General features: G+C 41.6%; 1 protein-coding gene across 1 annotated transcript in view; it reads left to right on the top strand.

Annotated features, from left to right (window-relative positions):
* Positions 1-5,098, top strand: part of LOC117243504 (toll-like receptor 6) — a 47,178-nt gene extending 42,080 nt beyond the window's left edge. Inside the window, exons 2-3 of the transcript XR_004495468.1 lie at positions 3,334-3,404; positions 4,381-5,098. The gene's annotated coding sequence lies outside the window, so the exon portion shown is untranslated. The remainder of the gene's footprint in view (positions 1-3,333; positions 3,405-4,380) is intronic.
* The last annotated feature ends 13,151 nt before the right edge of the window (positions 5,099-18,249 follow it).

Raw genomic sequence — 18,249 nt, 5'->3', positions numbered from 1 at the left:
GAGGAGATTAATTCGATCGTGTAAATTACTTTGCGTCCGGTCTCGTTGCTCTTGTCGCCTTTCACGTTATTAATATCGCTTCGTTAGCTGCGAACGCACACGCGAGAATTCCTTTACCGATTCGAAAAATGATCACCGGTGCGGTGTATGGTTACGAGGTACCGATGTCAGCACCCATTTAACGCCAGATAGAGATCGTTTTACGATCGAAAAGACGATATGGCTTTAAATATAATTACCAGAACGTTAAGATGACTTTATCTGGTATAGCCTGAATGGAATTGGAACGGGGAGGCGATTAAAAATTTCAATAGATCGGATACGATAAATTGTCACACCCACGCAATTTATCCTGCAGACACAGGTTTTCTGCATGATATCGGGATAATAGGTTATTTCTCTAATAATTGTTTTTTAATTCATCTATTAGTTCAACGCGAAGAATATATTGTAAAAATAATCGACAACGTAATTTTACTTTACTTCTACTAACTCTTTAAATTCAACCTAGAAATTACAAATTTTTCACGACCAAGTACGTTTCGCTTCTTTTGAGGAACAAATTTTGTTTGCTTAAGAGCGAAATATTTATCCTCGAGCGAATTCTAAAATTGTAAAAATAATTCCCTAGAATCACAAACACAATATCGCAAAGAGTATCTCTGTCGCTTTTAATTCGCATAACGTAAGCTTCGAAAATAAAAATCATCACTCTCGAAGAACCGAGCTACGTTTCGCGTGTCAAACATTGTGTTCCATTCGTCGAACGCAGATTTTCATCTCGTTACCTGCCTCGGTCGCCTTTAAACTACTTTTCGCCGTGTCATCGACGTGCATATGGGAACGTGACCCAGTACGCGAAGTCGCGGCGGAAGTTGGATGGCGAAAACGAGAAATCACCGGTCAGATGGAAGTTCCGAGAGCCGTGCATCTACCCGTTCACCGCACCGTGAATCCGATGTTTTCGACACCAAATCGAATTTCCACCGATTGCATTACTTCGCGTGCCGTTTCGGTCAGCTATGCAGCCACGGATGCGATATTAGCGAATCAGATCGAAACCTCTATCCTCGCTCGATTTATTGATTATTTCATTAACACAGACGAATTTCGAAAAGCGATGAATTTCGATCTAAAAGTCAGAATTACGAGGCGAATGTGTTACAATTTTGAAGTGTATATATCACCGTAAAAATCACTATCACAAACAATGTATCACCATAAAAATCACTATCATATATCATTCTAATAAAAATAGCGGTAGTATATCACTGAAACGAAACGAAATGATCTATTAGAAACGACTGAATAGCAGTGGATAAATCGCGAATCTGCGGAGTTTCGGTGACAAATGGAAGCTCTAGATGAATAATAATTCTACGAAACAGGTCGAATAATAGTATCTTGATATTTATACATTACTGCAGGTTTCTGCTCGTATGTTCCAAGGCCCGACGTATTTTCCTTCGTGAAAATTTTCATCATCGATCCACTCTTATTCGTCTGTGCACGCGGCCAGCAATTAATCATTGTAGCCCGCGATTATGTCTAATTGTTAATATAATAGGCAGGCAATCGCAGCCACTTGGTCCCGTGAACATTCATAATGCGACAACAAGTCGACGCGTTGTCGTCACTGAAATTGCATATCGGCTATTGTTGAAACGCTCGACGGTCGTCGCTCGGTTCCACGTTGATATAATTACGAGCAACCTATTTTTCTCGTTGTTTAGCTTACACAGTACGCGTCTACCATTGTCTACATTTTTCTTTATCATAATTTAAATAACGTCGAGATGCTCGGCGGTCAATGCGCCGTTCCACGACGAAATAGTAACAGACGACTCATTTTCTGGGCATTTCAGTCGTATATAGATACGAGCTCTATAGAGAGCTCGCTTGTCACCGATCAGACTTCTTTATTACAATTTGATACTTTTTCCTGACCATCCTTCAATTTTTTGTTCGACGCATCTCAATCGCATTCGCGTCACTTTCTCGTATGAATATAATTGCGCTGGCGCCTCGTGCCGTAGCGAAAATCCTGCTGATCCCCGTTTATTGGAATAATTTTACAAACGGCCGCTTTTTCCACGCGGACACGGGAAACAAAAGGGATGCGAGCTTTGGTCGGGCCATTATTAATTTTCCGAGCCGGTTCAATTAAATCGCAGTCTCTGTCGAGCCACGAAGAGGACAAAGTCTCGCTGACTTCCCCTTCTTTGCAGTCTCGTGACTCGTTCAGCTGTTCCTTTTTGGTCGACGGCTTCTACCTCTTCGTTCTCGTTTTTATCTGCTCTCGATACTTCGTACGATAGTTGCTTCGTTGAGAGTTTACTCACAGCTTTAGATGGAATTATTGGTAATAATGACTGTATGCTTTAACGGAGAAAAGATAAGAGGTCTTTAAGCTGTTTTCCCACTTGTATAAATCAACGTTGTTCGAGTTAAAATCCGGCTTAGAATTTTCGAAAATTGTTTCCACTACGTCTCGATGATATAGTGTGGTACACGTACTGAAAACGTTACATACGAGACACGTTACGACTGGGTTTACAGAGATATTTTCGCAGCTGAAACGCGCGCCACGGCCGCCGTTTACAATTTTCATTATTTACATCACGGCTTCGAAAAGCTGTCGCGCGAAATGAAACTTGAAACGATCAGGCTGGTCACTTAATCCCGCCATTCAGAATTCTGAACGAACAAACCGACGTTGAAATCGAAATTGCGAGGCTTAAAGTATTGTATACGATTGGCAAAACGGTTTGTTCACTTTTCTCGCTAACAACGGGCTGGATTTTATCGGATCTTATAAAGCAATTAATTTGAAAATTTTCATTACACTCGCGCTCGTGCGCGAGATCATCGGTGATTTTGTAAAAACGCAGATTAATCGCTTTCTCGTTGCCGCGTATGGCCCATTGTACCTTTTCCCATTCAGAACGCATGAATGCACGTTCATTAGCAAAGGAAAACACGTTGCTAATTTTCCTCGATATTTTACAATATGTTTAATAGAAAAATCAGAGTTAATGGCGCTGTTGAAAGTTACAATGACTTCGGTAAATTGTGAAAAATGTAATTCCACTGGAACGTGATTCCTTTTTGAACGCCTGTTACATCCTCGACGGTCGAAGAAACAATCGAGTGCATACGGAGCTCGTGGTACACGTACAAATCGTCGTGTCTCTCAGTTGACCACCGGCGTTCCGCGTTTTATTTCCTGAAAATACGTTCGCCGGGGAATTTGTCTCGGCGTCGAGAGCGTCGTCGACGCTGACGTGATTTATAGGCAGTGTAACAGAACGCTTCTCTCTTTTTCTGTTTCAGATGTGAACTGTTGCCAGAAGTATTATCGATTCGCATTACGTATGAAGTAATTGGAAATCGCAGTGGACAAGGTGAGTAATTATTTCCCTCTTTTATTCCACTTTGGATACGTTCGCGAGTAGATGGAATTCTCGATTTATCTTCACTTTCGCGCCAGTTTAACTCGTTAATTATCGATCGTCAAAAGATTTTAATTCTTTTAACGAATTCTCCGGTGGTCCAGTTTGAGAAGATCCGATATTCCAACGAAGTTGTTGCCTGTTTTTAGAAATTTGATTCACTCAGTGATTCGTGTTTGTTAATTGATGAACACAGTGAAAAGGGCAGAGTGAAAAGAGCGTACGCCAAATATGCATCAGTTTCTCTTCTCTCTCATTGATATTGAAAGCGAACAAATACATAGCGGAAAAATTTTTCATTATTCATTTATCGATTATCGAGCTGTGATGAAAAGTGGAAAGAAATATGTACGTGCAGCTACTGGCGACGAATTAAATTAAATAAAAACTTTCTGTGTTTCTTATTTATTCGCTAAACATATTGAATATAATATTTACGTTAACATTCCAAATACGTTTAAAATACGTATCGAAGTTATAAGAACTAATGAATTAATCGCTTGTTGTAAATAAAGTCTAATAAAAAGTGTAATACAATGAATTTATTACACAACGTTTGGTTAGTAATTTGATTTAATTATTATTCGAAAGAGCGAAATAAAGAAACTATTTCTCTTGAAACTTGCTCTCCCGCAAATTTATATAGAATTCGGGCATGTGCTCCTTTTTCACTGGATTTCTCAATTTGTAACCAGATTCTTTTCCGAGACGGTGCATTTGATGGATGCGACGCGAAACAAGTTCAATTGTAACGGAGACGAGCGGAGGCAATGAGAAAGCCACCGTTACTCCAAATTACTTCAACAATCTTTCAAGCCACGGTTTCTTCTCGAGCTTGGCTAACGGGAGCGAAGCGAAGGAAAACAAGTAACATGGAGGAGCGCGATGCCATCTAATCGGCCGTTCGTCTTCTTTTTTTCTGTTGCAGGTTTTCCCGACTGCCGCGACGTTTCTCTCTACTTATTATCAAGAAGTATTTCTTACTATCGCAATTGTACTCCGTAACACGGTGTCTTCACCTAAAGTAAACGGTTTATTCGTATTTTTGAGACTCGTGATAGCTTCGTAGTGTGCAAATGTAAATTAGGGCGAACGAAAAAAAAAACAAAAAAAAAAAATCGCGAAACTACAAGAAACAAAACAGAAATATAGAAACAAAAATAAACGATCGAACAAGATCAAACCTCAAGAAGACGCAAAATACCAGGGGAAAAGAAATGAATAAGACGAAGACGGCGAGGAAGATGAACAACAAGGAAGAAGCGTAATGAAAATACACAGACACAGACACGCACACACACACACAGTAACACGTACATACACCGAGAATACTACCCTTTATTAACTCGTAATTGCAACGAAGTTTTTTCTCTTTCTACTCGAACTTGACTAGTTTACTTAATCCAATGATCGATTATTAAGGATTGCGAGAGATTATATAAATATAAATATATAAATAAATATGAATATAAATATAAATATAAGCGTAAAACACGAGATGTGTCCTCCAGTCCTCGATGAGCGTTCTCTTGTTTCTCGTCGAACGGAGAGATTTAATGTACATAGCGAGAGTTTTGTATATTTGTAAAATAGATAGGGCATTTTATTATAAACAATAAAGTTATTTATATATATTTTAATCACAACACGGATAACGAATTCCTTCCGACCCGTCAGCAGCAGCAACCCGCGATGTACACCGAGGGGATCGATCTTCTCGGAGCGAGCGGTTAATCGGATCGACCATCGGCAACACACACACACGGTCATGCGGATCTACGGAGGATGTCGCGATCTAAAATTCTATCAACCGGTATGTATTATGGAGGATCATAAAGGAGGCCGTTAACGAAAGCATTTAGTATCATTAGCGAGCAGAACGGTTTTCTCGATGATACAATTCGTTTGCAGCAACGAATCACCCATCATCCACCCTATTCCTTGCCTTCCATCAGAGATGTCCGCTTCGTAAATGATTTCGAACCAATGGGCGTCGATACAACACCGTAAAACCACGAATACCGAGAGACACTTCAAGGTATGAATCGTGCGATCATTGAAAAACTATCGTTCCGAAAGTTTCATCGAGCTTTTGAAATTTCTAGAATTTTCATGTTAAATCGTGACTATGGTAAATTTCTGTTCTACCAGCATTCTTCGATAAAAATTTTGAAGCGAATATTTTGAAAAACGACGGAAGATATGAATTTTGAGGAATTTTTAAGGAACAGAGGTTACGGCGATGTGGAAATATTTTCGCGAAGTTTGCGAGAATATTTTCGCTTAGTGGAAGTCTAAAATGACGAGCGGAAGGACCACGTCCCAGCTATGGATTTGTTTGTTCCAAATTTCCACCGCATTATTAATTCCCATGATGGCCGAGGCGAGTTGGTGGACACCGCGTCCATTACATTAACTTGATTGAAAAATATCGGGCAACAAGTGCGTATTAGCGATCGACAAATGGAATTCGAGTCACGCGTACGTCAGTCCCGTTGCATGGATATTTTTCAACCCTTCCCGCTCGACATTAACGTGATTTCTCCATGGGGAAAAATAATTACTTTCCGATACTCTCGCCCGAGGATTTAAAAACAATCATCGTATCGGAAACGGGAAGCACTATGCCTCCAAAGCGATAAAATAAAAATTGTTCGTTCAACCAGCTCATTCGATGTTGTTATTCTTACATTACTGTTTCCGTAATTACTCGAGAATAAATGGGACCTAGGTTATTATGGAAATTCCATGAAATGGTCGCTAGAGAGTTGTCAGTGCTTCCTCGGGATCTGATAATATGTACCTTATCCTGTTTACTTGACTCGAGGTAATAAATATTCTTGGAATCCTCAACAAACAAATTACGCTCCATGAATTCACTATAGACACCGTAGAATAAGGATCGTTTTAATTATTTCCAATGTTTCATGGAGATAAAATAGTATTAATTTTCTTCGCTTTGCTCAAATTAAAGTTAATTATTTTAAGAAAAAGCAGATCTCTCGAATTTACCATTTGCAAAGCAGACACTATTCTAATTACACTTAGTATTTCTTGCAGCTTGAATAATATTTATTTTATCCTCTTTCGTTAAATTCAAGCAAAGATATTTTCTTGATACTTACGAACTAGATTCTTCGAATTTACTATCTTCGAAATATACCCATCGTTAACGTTCGTGAAATAAATAATTTCTGATAGCGAAATATAATTCAATCGTTTCCAGCATGCTCCTTATTATATGCAGAATCCCTTTATCACGGTAGGTAAACGGTGTGCGTGTCGCGACTTCCGGTTCCAGAGGCAAACAATGGCCAGGCAACAGCGCGAGATATAGGTTAATAGATCTCCACGAGTCAGCTTGAATCGAGCTATCTCTCGTGCTTGCCACGCGTTATAAAGGCGAGTTCTTAGGGCAGCAATTACACGGGTTCCGCTGAAAGCTGCTCGCACATCCGCGAACCGTAGTCCTTCCACTTTTCTAATTATTCTCGTGGACTCGCGCGAACCAGAGAACGAGCAGAAGTCGACGAGTACATCGCCGACCCGTAATAACGGGGAAACCTTGTTACGCTTAATTCTTCGCCCCCGACGAGCTCCGGTCACCGACGATGGTCCTTCACCCTTCTAACCTTCCGTCCATCGAGTTACGCTCATAACTGCACCGACGACGACGTGTTTGAGCTGTTCCGGGCTAGATACGTTTGACGAAGGATTTCAGCCATCCAGTTCTTAGTTCGCCGATATGACTAAGCGTTTCACGACGAACGAAAAATTTCAATTGAAGGCCAAAGACACAGATTTGATTTTGATTAAGTCTAACGCAACGTTAAACGAACCAGATGAAAATTCATCAATCGTTCAAGCGTCTCTTACTACAGTAGATATTAACTCGTGGCTTACTACTAATGTTTAAACATCAGTAAAATCCACCAGCGATTCCACACCGTCTCTTAGGAAAATGAACGTCCTCGTTGATAAAACGCAAACACCATTTAGTTAGACCAATGGAAAAGAAAGCATGATCCTATTCGCACAAATAACCTTCTTATTTGTACGTCGCTTTAATCGCCATAAGATCAATTTTAATTAATTATAAGTCTATTAATCGGATGCCACTACGCGATTAGAATACGGTACGAGTCCTAAATTCACAGCTCAAAGTGAGCAAGTCGGTTTTCCTCGTTTTGGAAAGTTTTCCACGGAAATGCGAAAATCCCGCGCGTGAAGCGCGAGGAAATAATTCCTTCCCTTTCTGGCCGACTCTCGTTTTCCGTCAGTTCCACTTTTGGTTGCCATTTGTGTCGCGCAATGGAGTGCGCTGCTCCTGACAGCACTTCACATCCCCGGCGCTCGCTTTGTCCGCCGCGGCGGCCCGACAATGAGACACGGTCTCGCTATATGAATGAATCCTTGCCAACCCCTCTGGCAACATCCCCCTCAGGCTGCAAGTGTGGATCACCCCCCGCGAGCATCCGATTGCAGGCCAAATTCTCCCTCTTCTCTGCCCTTCTCCTTTCCTCTATCTTTCTCTTTCACGCGCTCTAGTTGCACAACCACTCGTGACCGGGGGCTCTTATTTCCTTCAATAAAGTCAAAGGTCCTCGAGAGTACCTACGGTCAGCGTTTCGAAAGCGACGATCGTTGCCTTTTGGCCGGTGCTTTGATGTGCACGCCGGACTATCCCTCGTTACTGCTTCTTTTGGTAATTAACGATAGCCGACACGTGGACCTTGCGAAATGAGTTATTGATCGACAAGTGGAATTGCTTCTGCAGGAGCTTGTAGAATTTTAATTCATTACGTTACAGACGAAGGGTTTTTACTGTGTTACTTGCTTTCTCTTACCACTTGTATCTATATACGTATTGGGTCTTAGTTTCGTTTTTGATTAGTTATCGTAAGTACCAATTAAAATTAATTAATATCGTAGGTACCAATAGGGGTTTATTAATTTTCGATAGATTCTCGATGAAGGAATGTTTTTGCAACGTGATTTCCTTCAATTTTTTACCTCTATAGGACACGTTGTAATTCGTGGAAAATGGTAACTTATTTCTGTACAATCGAATAGCAACCGCGTACTTACATAAAAGTGGATCGATTTGTCTCCCGAGAGGCTCACTTTTCATCCGTAGAATATTCTAACAAAATTGATTAACGAAAACAACCCGCATATTCTTCAACCGTGTTACCAATTCGATTTCGAATGTTGATCGAGATATAGTCAGACACTACAACGTTCAGTAATAAAAGCAACCTTTCCGACTGAGGGTGGTTATAGCAAGGCCAGAGTGATCTCAGCGAAACACGAGAATCGGACGATAATCTGCAGCGGGCCACTTCCTATTCCATTCCATTACACGACTGCTTGAAACCGCACGTTCTACGCGGTTTGTTCCACACTCGTCGATGTTAATATCGAAGAAAATATTCGAGTAGCGGGAATAACAGCAGGCAACGCGCGCGACCTCTTCATAAATTTACGTTTGTTCACCCCTCGGTATCGGTCTACCTCTCTGTATCCGAATCACAATGGCACTTGTATTATCCAAATATCTCGGGTATATCCATATTAACGGTACAAAGCCGATATCTTCATTATCCGAATAACGCGGCGTTGTTACACGCGGGCCATAGTCGCTACGGACGCGCCATTACACCCCTGAAGACTAGCTATCTGCGATCTGGAAACCAGCAACGTTTAATCCTTTTCATTGCTTAATAATCGCGTGCAAAAGTGGGTGTTGAGAGTACCGAATCTTCCAACTGAATATCGTTTCGTTAATGATAACAGAATGGTTTATCTTGATAACGTCGATACTATAAAATCATTAACAATTTCATAGAATTCACGATTGTCTTTATGATTTCAGAAAATTGAATAATATTGATCAAGATCGTATAACGAATAAAGAGATTCTCTCTATTGTTCGATGGATGATTTAAAAGAATTATTATCACTCGTAGAACTATTTGCTCTTTTCTCGAAAGATTACCACCTGTCCCATTAACTCGCGTTTCATCCATTTCCAAAGAATCTTTCGCATCTTTCTCGATTCAATCGTGTTTCTTATAATTGAAGCTTTTCTTAACGATCATAGTTGATGTGAACGATTCTCGGTTCTAATCCCATACGAGTTTGTCCGCAAATACTAAGATTTCCTATTTGTCGAGGTAACATCGACATTAGCGCATACAAATTTCGAGAGCATATCAGAAATAGCTACGGTAACTACAGAAAGTATTAACCATTTTATTTATCACTATTTATTATTATCTACATACTAATCGACTAAGTTCGAATGCGCAGGTCACAAATTTGGATTTACTTGACACTACGAACAAAATTTGATACCATGAAAATGAAATGTAAAAATCGTTTCAAAGCAGATCCACCCTTTCCCATCTCTTGTTAGCTTTCGCAGCCGAAGAAATCTCAGAACCAACTGAATAACGGAATAGCTCCTCGAAGAAAGGAACACTTCAATCGATAGGAAACCCCGTGGCAATGAAAGGATCGACGCGAGCAGCAAGGAATCAGCACGGTCGGTCGTTCCGCGAGCATTCACCCCCCTGGCGCATTTCCATGTAATATAAGAGGACGTGTCGCGCGGCGAAATTTATACGGTTATTTGTCCTATACGTAGGTGTACGCGTCGTTGCGAATGGACTGCGCGAAAGCTCTATGTATCTCTCCCTTCTCTGGCTTGTTCTCTTTCCCTTCATCGTCAAGGTCTGGCCAGTCTATTCGCTTCTGAGCCATCTCCATGCTCGATACGGATAACAAGGTAGTCATTTTTTCTTATTTTCCAGACGCGGCCACGAATCTTGATTTATTTTGCTCGTCCGGCCTTGCTACACCGAATGATATACTCCTGTTACTGGTCGCTAATGACGTGCTACCTTGCTATCTTCGATGACGTAGTGGGTCCATAGCAAGGGTTGATTCGACGAGGGTTGTTCGTTAGGGGATCGAATACAGATTTAAGGGTCCATATTCGCCATTGTTGTTTGATTCACGCTGTACGAGATACCAGGGTGTTATATAATCTTTTTCATCCAAACATTTATTTCGTATATAAAGGAAGGATTTATTTCCTAACGTTGTTGTTACATCATATATTTCTGCCATCGAGATCCTGCGATTTTATGAAATTTCAAGGAATTGATGTATTTATAATATTCTACTAAACTAATATTTGCTTTTCGAACGAGAAGGATCTTTTCTATATTTTTACGATTTTTATAGCGGACTTCTGTAAAGTTTCTGTTATTGTAATGTGTGTTTTATTATGACAGAAAATACGTTTTACATATATACGTTTTACTTCACTAATCAGTCTTGAATGAATTAATAAAACATGATACAAAATAGGAGTAATTCGTACCAACAAGATAATCATATATTCCACGTAAATTAGATATTCCTCCAAGAATATAAACCTTTGAACACCGTGCTCGTTCCAAACAATTCCCAATATCCATCTTAACGTAAGGTCAAAATTTTCGTTCGTCCCGTCAGTCTACGTACGTTGGTTTCCTGTGCCGTCGCGTTCGTTTCGCAAAAATGTTGGTCGAAAATCAAACGGGTTACGCGGCGAAACGCGTTGTTTTTCATCAAGCGTGTACATTCGTGCGCGTGTGTCGCACGACAAGTTAACGAGTGCGATATTCGACGTCGAGCCTGGGGCCCTACGTCGTTTCGTTCGGCCAATAGCTTCGGTTCTTCGCTCGACCAAGCCTGTCTGGCCTCGCGTGACACTCGAGCGGCTGTCGCCGCTGGAAACAAGCGGCTGCCGGTATCGCGGAAAAAGCTGCTGCTTGGGACCTTATTTGCCGCGTGAGTAGCTGGCTTATTTTCTGTATTAATTAAAGTAATTGCGTCTGGTCGAGCTCGCGTTCGAACGGCGTCGGTTTTATATCGGAGATCGCGGCTATTTCCAGCCGCTACTCTATCGATCTCGTCCGGCTTTTTTCATTCTGTAACGAGCGAATCAGGAAATTTCAAGCGATATTACCGCGATATTTTAACGGGTAACGGGGATAGAGGCGAGTGGGAGCGGACAATGACTCGAAGGGAATGGAAATTTTAATCGAGAGACTGAAAATTGATTCGAAACGCAGCCATTACTCTTCCGTTAGGAATAGTTGCCAGATTTTAATGAAGGTGACAACTAGCTCGTATGTCACTTTGGTAGCAGAGAAGAAAGTTTACAGCCGACTAGGAAATGTTCAGAATTTGTAAATGGAAGCGTGGTTAAGTGTTACCGTGGAATTTCACTCGGCAACTTTCACTCGAGTCCTATGAAGAAAGAAAAAAAGAGCAGAAAGATTGGCGAACTTTGAACGTCGTCGCCTCGCGAACGCTCAAACTTGAGCAATTTCTTTCCGCGTAGCCGGGGTGGAAATTGACTGCTGAAATTTTGCGGTAATATTTAGTCGACGACTTCCGTCCACCGGTGGGAAGAATGTTTCAGAAAGTTTCAATTTCTTGCATACCGATTAATTGAATCTTCAATGCGATCTATCGGTCTTGACGGAAATGCAAGCAGGAACCAAATTTTCCGTGAGAAATTTCCATCTATATTATATCAATTGTAATATCCTTACGATTTATCCACATAACGAAAGGTAATCCAAGAAAATCCCCACAATATAAATTAACTTCCACTAGTACGGAAGTTCTTCATATATGTAATATCTTATCCAGAATGACTCAAAAATAGTCTCATTGCAAAACAATCGTTCATTTTTCATTGCAATATTCTTATCGTTATTACGACATTCTAATATTTTTAGCATTTATAAATATTCTAAAATTTCTTTCGCCAAAGTTCTCAAAAGTTGACATCCCCAAAACCAGAACTTCGCCATACATATATAAAATATTCCATTACCGACGACACGACGATAGCCTTAATTCGAAGTACTCGTGGCATCTTTCATCGCAGTTACAATATTTCTACCATTTATCAATATCCTAAAATATCTTCCAAGAGAATTCCTAAAAGCTAACTTCTCCATTTCTCATACAGCTAGGTATACAACATTTTATTAACAACAAGAGAAAAATAGTCCCGTTAGAAAACAATCGAGCATCCTCGATCTCGAGCAAGTCGATCAACAGCGCATCCATCTCACAAACGACTCGTTATCATCTGGTAGCCCATTATGATCGAGATGATCGCGCGGTTGGCAGAGTCGAGCAACGGTTTTTCGAGCGACTCGCGATCATTTCGCGGAAAGGTGGCTGGTAGAAAAAGGTGCACGCGAGCAACACGTAAGGCGAATGGTGCAGAGGGGCGTGCTGAAAAATGTCGAAAATAATTGAGCCGAACGGCCTCGCTCTTCCAGTTTGTTACACTCGGCATCGTGCTGCCGTAGCCGCCATAAAGGCGTTCCGCGTCGAAGAAAAAGCGACGAACGGGGTGAGGGAGCAGCGTTTTGCTCCCGAGTGCACCGAGTATTACGAACCAGGACCGGAATTCCGAAAGTTTGTTAGTTCGTTCTGCGAAGAAAAATACCTGCTATCAGACTAGAGTTGCTTCCGCCATGTTCCCTTCACAACCTCGATGTAAGCTGAATCCTCGAAAATTTTCCTTCGTCGTTTTTCAAATTTGTCCCTCGGTTCGTTTGCCTAATGCTACGCACAGCTTTGCGAAAAAATTCCACGTAAAAATTCCATTTCGCTATCAGGTGCGCGTGTAAATAGTAGGAAACGATACTCTGCGAATTTCCCGTTAATATCGAAGTTCATTAATATTGAGATCCATTACGAACTTATTAGTAACGAAACTATCCGAACTGTAACCAGCAGCAATCGGGAATTCTCCACATGATATATGTAATAGCAGATTTTCCATTCCTGGCGGAGAATTTCTTCACTGTGATACGATTTTCAGAGTTCTAGCTCGGTTATCAGAGCGAGGGAAGCGAGAGTAGCGTGTAAAAACTAGCTACGTGTCTCGAAATAAACATTCCTCGCGAGCGTGTCTTCCGCATCAGATGGAGATAGAGGAGCCTCTAGCGTGCGGAATTTCCTTTCACAGCTGTGTGTTTTCTCTTCTCTTCTCTTTTTCTCTCTCTCTCTCTCTCTATCTTTTTCAAATTTCTCGTCAACTACGCCACGTCGAGAGTCTCACGAACGTATTCGTCTATTCACGCCGCGGCGCGCGCCACTCGAATTTCAGCGCGGCGCGCATCTTCTTCAACGGTCTCCCCAGCTAGTTTCGCGTTATCTGCAACGTTCTCGTCGCGCAACTCTAGCGCGAAGCTGATTAAAAAAGGAAGAAAACGGAGAAACTTTCCTCTCTGGGGGAGAGAAATCTCCGTGCTTCTCTTTCTTCGAAACGAAGAAACGGAGGGAAAAACGAAGGGAATACTAGAAGAAACAAGGGGTGGGGGAAATGAAAAAGAGGAAGCGAAAAGGCAGATGCACGGCGAGGTAATCTATTCGTTAAGAAAGTCGAAAGTCCGTGAATGTTGGCGAAAAATGCTCGCGATATTAAGGGAAGCGACCGCGGAACGCGGAAAGTTTGTCAATTTGTCGGGGAACGGAAGTGGCGGCGGCCTCGCAGGCCCCAGAAGTGCTCTTAAAGCCGTTCTACATTTTCACGGTATTATGTCTACCGCTGCAGCTTCCCTTCGTGAGGAAGCTTTACGTAGACGCGGCTGCTGCGGCGAAGTATGCGCCGAATGTCTTGCCGGAATACTTGGGATCCCTGGCTGGCAATTTCCAGTTATCTTGAGCGTTTTCCTTGCCGTCGCGTCGCCACGCTATCGCGCTGATTCTTGGATGCTTCCACGCGTTATCGGTCGTGAAAGAGTTCGACAGCGTCGCCTTATATTACCCTAAAGTGGACTATACCTTCGCTTTGTTAGTCCTTTATTGCCTGCTTAGAACGATTTGACGTAAATTCCTCCACTGTTATGTTTTATTCCTTCGAGATTGGTTAATCTATCACGGATTAAACAATGAAATAACGCGTAGAAGATATGTAAACTTTTGCTTTGTAAGCTTCTTTGCATTACAGACGTCTTCCAAAAATTAGGAGTACAGAAAGAAGTTCCATAAATTGAGAAAAAGAATAGTTCGTCATAGTGCTGTACGAAAGATAGTATTACTGGCAGAATAAATTATTTTTATGATACGGTCGAATAAATTATTAACAGAGAATCTCACATTTATCTGAATATTTTATTTGAAATTTTTAGTCGAGAAATATTTCATTTGAAATTCCTCGGCTAGAAATATTCATCGTTTATTCACTTCTGTACTCTCTCGTAAAGAAGATAATTGATCGTAGGTGGAATATTGAATGTGCAAATGACCGCTAACTTTAATTGGTTTAATATCGTTAGCGTAACCCATGGAATTATACAGATATCTCTGTGGGAGCTTCTCCAGTGCGTTCGATTTAATTTAAGTAGAAACCGATAGTCGAAGACAGACAGTTCCGCCGTGGAATAAAAATTTTCGCTCGCGAGCAGTGTATTCGATATCGTCGCCGTAGAAAGCCGAAGTTACTTTCGTAGATATGGGATACGGTGCGCTGGGACGAGATCTGCGTGGACGTACGAGAAAATCCTCGGTGGAATACGCTTACTCCTGTTTCACGTTGAGAACGTCGCCTAGACGCCGCGCCAGAGAAACTTCGCCCTGTCTCCTCCTCGACATGCAAAAATCGCCGATTCCACCACGAAAATACAGATTCAGGGATCCGGCTTATCCTCTTAAGCTTAAAACGTTCCTTAAATGTGGGCACAGAGTATAGTACGATTAAGCAACGGTTTAGATTCAGTGAAAGTTGAATGCAGCTTTACGTTCGTAAATACGGATGCTCCGAGAAGAGAAATATGGAAACAAATTTAATGAAAAATATTGAAATAAATCATTTGATACTATAATTTTAATATGCTGTTAGTAGCTCGTAGCTAAATCGTATTTGATTCGGTAGAATCCAATGTTGCGCGAATGTTCATTACGGTTGACACACTTGGTTTCCATTGTAATGCTAGGTTTATCCAGCACACACCTAATCCATCTACGATCTAGCGTAACTCAATTTTACCTTAACTCGAGCTAGCTACGAATATCACGTTCGAAAAATCTAACTGGGCCACCTAAGCCAGATCTATCGTTCGGCCGGGGAACAGGATCGTTTATCAAGCGTCGGAAAAGAACAACTGCATGAAGCAAGGTGGTTGCCGAGTGGCGCAGCATCCAGCTCTACGGCATTCAGAAAACGTTTCCACGTTCCTCCCTGGAGCTGGCTGAAGAAAAATGCGACTGCTAGGGATGAGAAATATCTGATACGAGCGGGAAACCTAGCTTATGTCTCTCCGCGTATCGGTATCTTTTCGCTGGATTCAGTTAGCCTCTCCCGCCGGCATAAACCACTCGAATTGTTATGCGCGCATTCTCCGGCTGCATCTGCGGGATACTGAAGATGCTCTACAGCAATTCAGCGCTATCAGTAACGCCTGACTCTCGTGGATTCGCGTCCCGGTCGTTGCAGTCGTCGTAGTCCTCGTTGTCCCCGTATCTCGTTACCGTCTTCCCGCTGGCGTTTCGCGAATCGATAAAATTTAATTCGTACGCGACCTATGCTCTCGCCTCGGGCGCCGTGCTTTGTTGCAAACGGCCTCGTTAACCGTTCCGCGGGTTTCACGCGGAGTACCAGGTCGAAACTGGGTCTTTCTCTCTCTCTCTCTCTCTCTCTCCGCGTCATAATGGTGGCTGGATGAAGCATTGTTCGCGGCGGAATCGATCGTTTCTCTACAAAAAATGAGCAACCTATCAGATTTACGAGTGTCGGGCTACGCGTAGCCGATAAATTGAATAATGCCATCTTTCTTGAGTCTACCCTTAATTAAAGTTTACGCTAAAAACCTACATCGAACGTTAAAATATTAACCACATATCGAAATCTAAGACGCACGTGTTTGTTCCCCCAGCGAATAATATTAATAGATTTCCAAATTTCTAAATTTTTTCAAAGGCTCGAGTCAGCCTTTCGAGATCTTTGCATTGGGTTTAAAAACTTTCTCCCCGTGTTTCTCTCACTTAGTGGTATTATATATAAGACACTCAGAAGCCGTGTTCATCAATTCTGTAGATGAAAATGCAGAGGGAAGTGATGATTTTAGACGCTGCTTTTTAAAATTCACATTGTCATTTCTTACTATTTATACTACTTTTATAATAAGTAAATTCATTAAATACGTCCTTCGGCCGTTGAGATATTCGATGTTAATTGAGTTGCTGAAGAGAAGATTAGTGGGATGGCACAGGAACGATGGAAGGATTGCTCTGTATCGTTCACCGTCACGTGTTGCTGTATCATTTTGTTTGCGTATGTGACACTTTCGACCAATACGCGCTTACCTTTATGATCGTGTTGGATCTATACGAAATAACTAATCGAACCCGCTTTCCTTGCGTTAGTCTTCTATCCATCAACGTACCAATGATCAATGACCAATGGCTAATGACCAATGAAATTGAGAAGTTCGTATAACGTTTCATTTCATGTAATTGAGGTTCGTATTTCCAATTTCTTTCGCGAGAACGCAATCAAATTCTCCCAGTAAAATTACCACGAACCATCACAGCAATCGATCGACAGATAGCGACTATTCAAATTTACCGCGTTTTCGACTGCGATCGGAAGTTCAGCACGGAGATCGTATTTGTGAATTTCTCCGGCAAAGATCGGCGTCCAGCGGCACCGGGTAGGTTGGTGCCGCGATATCGTCGGCGGATTTATGCGGCGGTTATCGGGAAAACGTCAGGCTTCGTGGCGCGTCGGCAAGATAGAAAACGTAGGTTGATTCGCGGTAATGATAAAACGGGTGGCAGAACGATAACGAATTATATTACTCGCCTCGGAAATCGCCTTGTTGCGCTGGAATATTTCGAAAGCTGGACTCACGGAAGTGACACCGTATAAATTGAAGCGGGGAGAGTGTTTCGAGGCTCCGGTGGCACGTTACATTATATAAAGTGCAATTAAATTTTATCGATACTGTGAATTATGTTGTAATCGTTTTCCGATAGCCGACCGTCAGTCCGATGCCCACAACGAGCGAATTCTCTCTCTCTAATATCGCTCTAATCTGCCGTTGATCTCGATATAATGATCGGTAATAATTAAACGCGCGTTAGAAATTCGTTACGAGCTGCGTTCCGGGTTCCGCGAATCGGCGGATTTCTTGCCACCAGGACGTGTCTCCTGTATGATTGTTTCGGGATTAATAGAATTATCGAATCAATTTTCGTTATTACGTTTTGTCCCGTCGTTCTCGAAACGACCGTACTATTAATCCCTAAGTATATATTTCGTTCTAACACTTAGGCTCAACTCCTGTTTACGATTAAGACGTATTAATTTTTATCGCCTGCGCAACGATCGATTAATGTACGCTATCATATAATATCTTTAATCTACAACGGAAATACAGCTATCATTCTTTGAATCTCACAGTCAATATAGAAAATATTACGATTGTAGGATTCATTGAAATCGATCGAATTTTTTTTCTAAAATAGAACGTTCCGTGAATTTCTTCTCAAGAGAACCAAACGAGGCACTGATCGTCCGAGTCTGCGCGCTTTTGATTCTCTTCTCACGAGTAAGCGTCATAATGAATAAAAAACGATTGTTTCAAGACAACTAACCAATTGCAAGTGGCTGGATAACGTAATCGAATGCACGGTCTTCGGATTGCTTTACGTTCGAAAAAAATCTCTCTCTCGTTGCGCTGCGATTATCCTGCACAATCAAGTCGAAACC

This window comes from Bombus vosnesenskii, unplaced genomic scaffold, assembly GCF_011952255.1.
Source record: "Bombus vosnesenskii isolate JDL3184/JDL3185 unplaced genomic scaffold, Bvos_JDL3184-5_v1.1 scf7180000013266, whole genome shotgun sequence".
NCBI lineage: Eukaryota > Metazoa > Arthropoda > Insecta > Hymenoptera > Apidae > Bombus > Bombus vosnesenskii.
The sequence above is the reverse complement of the archived record's forward strand: the minus strand, read 5'-3'. Positions and strand labels throughout refer to the sequence as shown.